This window comes from Rattus norvegicus, chromosome 4 (genome assembly GCF_036323735.1).
Source record: "Rattus norvegicus strain BN/NHsdMcwi chromosome 4, GRCr8, whole genome shotgun sequence".
NCBI classification, from domain to species: Eukaryota; Metazoa; Chordata; class Mammalia; order Rodentia; family Muridae; genus Rattus; species Rattus norvegicus.
The window spans coordinates 110,725,526-110,730,749 of NC_086022.1; the positions used below are offsets into that span (position 1 = coordinate 110,725,526).

Genomic DNA, 5,224 nt, shown 5'->3' on the forward strand with positions numbered 1-5,224 from the left:
AGGAAGATAGAATCGAGGTTTATTTATGTTCAGGTCACACATGTGCACAAAAATGTAGTACTTCCTTGTACCACAAAATGGTCAAAGTGGTCCCACCATTGGCTTTGGAGTGCAGATGTGTCAGGTTCAGTGTGGACGTTCAGCAAGACTTCACACACATTTAGATGTGCACACCTGACAATTGTGCCCAGGTTTTTTATGAACAGGCTACAAAGTCTTCATCAGGTTTTACTTCGGAAATTAAGGATTTTTTTTCTCCCAAACAACAGAAACTAAGTATTCTCTTTTTTTTTATTAACTTCAGTATTTCTTTTATTTTTATTTTGTTCTTAATCTGTCAATATACTTTTATTGGAGAATATTTATAAACTACAATTTCTTGAACTATAATTATTTTAAAATACATTCTAATATTATCATTTCTACCCATCTCACTTTTTTTTATTTTTAATAACGAGTATTTCTTATTTACATTTCGAGTGTTATTCCCTTTCCCGATTTCCGGGCAAACATCCCCCTAATCCCTCCCCCTCCCCTCCTTGATGGGTGTTCCCCTCCCCATCCTCCCCCCATTGCCGCCCTCCCCCCAACAATCTAGTTCACTGGGGGTTCAGTCTTAGCAGGACCCAGGGCTTCCCCTTCCACTGGTGCTCTTACTAGGATATTCATTGCTACCTATGAGGTCAGAGTCCAGGGTCAGTCCATGTATAGTCTTTAGGTAGTGGCTTAGTCCCTGGAAGCTCTGGTTGCTTGGCATTGTTGTACATATGGGGTCTCGAGCCCCTTCAAGCTCTTCCAGTTCTTTCTCTGATTCCTTCAACGGGATCCTATTCTCCGTTCAATGGTTTGCTGCTGGCATTCGAAAAATATGGAACACTTCACGAATTTGCGTGTCATCCTTGCACAGGGGCCATGCTAATCTTCTCTGTATCGTTCCAATTTTAGTATATGTGCTGCCAAAGCAAGCACTTATTTTGGTATCTTAAAACATTGAAAATATAATTTATTAAAAAAAATTTGATTACAATTCAGTTAAGGGATTTCAAAATAGCTTGAAATAACTGGCTACTAATATGTGTGGAGTTTTCTATGGTTTGGTCATTCATTTTTTGTTTTTTTTATTGGATATTTTTTCTTTATATTTCAAATGTTATTCCCTTTTGTGATTTCCTGTCTATAAGCCCCCCTTTGCCATCCCCCCTTCCCTGTCCTCTATGAAGGTGCTCCCCTTCCGCAACCAACTCCCCGCCCTGACATTCCCCAACACTGGTGGGGAGGAGGGGATTCAGCCTTGGCAAGGCCAAGGGCTTCTCCTTCCATTGGTGCCCAACAAGGCCATCCTCTGCTATATATGCAGCTGGAGCCATGGGTCTGTTCATGTATAGTTTTTGGGTAGTGATTTAGTCCCTGGGAGCTCTGGTTGGTTGATATTGTTCTTGTGGGGTTGCAAACCCCTTCAGCTCCTTCAATCCTTTCCCACCTCCTCCAATGGGGACCCGGTTCTCAGTACAGTGGTGTTCTAGCATTTGCCTCTGTATTTGTCATGCTCTGGCAGAGCCTCTCAAGCTTTGTCTATTCTTATAATTCATTTCCAGTTAATAAAACTATACTTAGGGCTAAACAGATGAATCAGCAGTTAAGAGTGCTTCCTACCCTTCCAAAGGACCAAGTCTTTTTTCCAAAACACTCATTTTTTTAACAGCTCAAGTCCCAAGTGATCTGACAAACTCTTCTGACAAGGCATTAAGGGAACGAAGCGTGCATGTGGTACATACATATACATACATATGTACATAAAGAATCATACACATAAAACAAAAATAAATCTTTAACATTAATTGTAAACCAAAACACCGAACAACTAAGAATCCTGGCAAAATCACATTGCTAGGGCTTGTGTTCACCTTTCAGGGCCTGTATTCAAACCTAGAACTTAACAGCACTCTGCTAGTAAGAGTAGTAAAGGATCCCCTAGTCAAGAGAACAGAATCCCTGGCCTGTGTGAAAAATCTAACACTGCATTTGAGCCAAGTCAAGCGACTGACCATCCTTAGGAGGGCGGGTTCACACTAAGCCGTGTTGTAAAGTGATGAGTGGAGTTAGACCTTGCACCCTCTCTTCTCAGAACCCCTCCCTGTAGACAAATAGCTTATCAGACTGCAACCACGCAACTCCCTCAGTCGTCTCACTTTTCTGAATTATTATTTTCCTTTGTTCTTTTCTATTTCTTCTCCAAGTAGTCTTTCATTAATGGGTTCGGTTGCTCTAACATTGGGGACTTGCATTCTCATTTTCTAAATCAGCCCTCACCTGATTCAGCTGCCTGTCCACCGTGTATTTGACATCTGTCTTAGGAAGTGGTCTATTTGCTGTGAAAAGACACCATGACCACAGTGGCTCTTATAAAGTAAAACATTTCATTGTGGCTGGCTTACAGTTCAGATGCTCAGTCTATTATCGCCCTGTTAGGAAGTTTGTCAGCACACAGGAAGACCTAGTGTTAGTGAGGTCACTGGAAGTTCAATAACTGGATCTGTCCCCAATAGAGCCATTGTAGAGAGACCAGAGGATGGCATCAGGATGTCTACCTCAATCACTTATCTGTATTATTTTTGAGACAATCTCTCACTGAAACTAACATTGACCTTTAGCTAGAAGGGCTGCTCAGCAATCTCAGGGTCTGTCTGCTTCCATCCATTATTCTCTGTCCTCTAGCAATGGATTTCAGGAAAATGGTGGCATGTGAACTTTTTTATATGTGTGTTTTCTTTGTTTTTTGGCTTTGGTTTTGTTTTACTGGATGTTGGGTGTGTAAACTGATGTTCACTAGCTTATACAACATGTACTTTACACAGTGAGCAATCTTCAAAAACCTGTACATAATTTTTTATATTAGAACATCTGGCCCAATTAATTAAATAATTTGAGTAATTAGTTAATTAAAATTAGATGTGTTGTTTGAATGATATAAGAATTCTTGAAAATACTTGGATTCTATTGGAATATGTGGTTCTATATCTTTAGGTAGGTTTTGATTTAGAACCCTGGATTTTCTATAGCTTGTTATGTGAATTTAGGAATTCAAATTAATATCCTAGAGACCATTTTCTTATAAATAAAATGAATAAAACCATATATATCTCATTGTGCAATGAACACAAATAAATAATACTCATTTAAAAATGTATTTCTAAACACTTAACTGACTATTTTATAAATGGGCATTTTCTTTCAAATTATTAGTCATTAAATTACTTGCTATTAAAGTGTTTTTGAACATGAATATATTTTCAATTTAGCTTTTAAACATTTTGTAAATAGTTATATAGCCGATTGCAATTATAGTAATGCCCAATTTTATGTAGGTTTTACAGTTTTTAAATTAGTTATATTTCTTGGAATTTTTATAAAGTAAACATAAAAGAAACCATTTCTATGCCTATTTTCATGGGAAAAATATACGTTTTCCAAAAATGTTCCCCATATTCAGAATTCCCAGAAATCAGCTAGATTTCTGGTATTTTATGGCTTTTAGGAATAGCTTCAAAAGGAAACTTTAATGTAATCTGGAGAAATTTTACTAAAGAACAAGATCTTTAATCCCAACCCTTGGTCTACTAGTGCCAACTGCCCCGTTTATTTCAACAATAAATTTATCCAATACTGTTCCTATTCAAACTGCCCACAGACTCTGCTTTCTTATTCCTCCCTTTTTTCTGCCAATATGAACCTTGTCTGTAAGAATCCAGACCAGAAAGCTGCTCAGGCTACAAAGCCTGCAAAATCCTCCGCCCCCATCATTCAAATATTAACAGGCATCATACTGAGGCCAGAGTCTGTACATTTCTAGTTAAGTTTTCTTACCGACAGAAGTGAGTCTATACCAAATCAAGTATTTGTAGCCATACACCCTGCTCCCCACTTTTCCCTGCAGCCTGCCATGGAATAAGAGCACCTTACTCTTGGTTCCTGCCGTGAAGAAACTGAGTTCTATCACATGGGCTCTGATTTCTCTCTTCAACGCCCCTGGCATAATGTCTTTCTTCTGTACTAGGACCTGAAATTGCTATAGGTCCTTGATCATGTTTATTGTCTGTCTGTCGACATATGGCATTAATACCTCTCTGAATGGACTCCTTCTCCCAACAAGTCACTGTCCCTCTTGGACCAACATGCCAGGCTTTTCACTCATCACAGTAAGTTTTAGATATGAAGTTGAATTTCCAGTATTCTCCTTTGACCAGACTTAGCTCTAGTCTTCCTTGATTCATTTATTATTTTTTCTTACTAACAGTGGGTCTCATCTTTGTTTTGAGATGAACGTTATATCTGTTGATATGGAAAACACAGCTCCCACATCAAAATGGATAAGAATTTATTCTGGGTTTAAAAATGAGTGACCATAGCATGGGAACAAAGATTTTGATTTCCTTCAAATTCCATGTTCAACTTGGTAACGTTTTTAGGAAGCTTTTATAGTAACCAAACAAATAATAAATAAAAACACTTTCCAAAAATGCTAGTGGGAAACATCAGATTACAGAGTTACAGTAAAGAAAGGAAACAGCAGCAGGTCCCAGATGCTCTCTAGAAACATCCTTAGCTTTTGCGGTGGTGAAAGCTGAGTTAATGTGTCCTTATGGTCTTGTTTGATAGTACCAAGGATGTTAGGTCAGACACAGAGGCCAACAATAAATGACTATTAGGGGGCTGAGGACAGCTCAAGATGAACTATCATTAGGGTCTATGCCTGTAACTTTCCAGTCCCTGTATAGTTAGTTACTGAAGTTCTAATGAGCTAATAAGCCTTTGAAAAGTGATACATGTCGCTTTCATTCAGGATCTTTCATTCATAGAGCCACAGCTTTCATTCTTGTATTTCTAGTACAAAATTCCCCATCTCAGTCCAAACCATGTTAGCTTCACTTTCATAGGTTTAACCTTTTCTTGGCTATTTTTGATTAAGGCAGTTAATTGAGAGATTGGAACCATATTCAGATACACTTAATGACTCCACGAAGATAGCATTGAAATCTAACAAGGTGCTAACACTTATGAACAGCTCAGACAAATGTTTCCTATTGCGAATGAATAATCAAGCATGAGGGCAAAAGTTATGGATAACCTTGCAAAGAAAGTTGTCATCAGATATGCAAACACTCTAGATTTTAGGTTTATTTTTATAGATAACCAACAAAAATGTGTCTTTCTTCATGAAGAGATA

At 38.1% G+C, this 5,224-nt stretch overlaps 1 non-coding gene across 1 annotated transcript; it reads right to left on the reverse strand.

The window, feature by feature from the left end:
• Positions 1–862: 862 nt before the first annotated feature.
• LOC120102565 (U6 spliceosomal RNA) lies at positions 863–969 on the reverse strand. Its single transcript, XR_005504201.1, has one exon. It is a non-coding gene; the product is annotated as a U6 spliceosomal RNA (small nuclear RNA).
• Between the last annotated feature and the right edge of the window lie 4,255 nt (positions 970–5,224).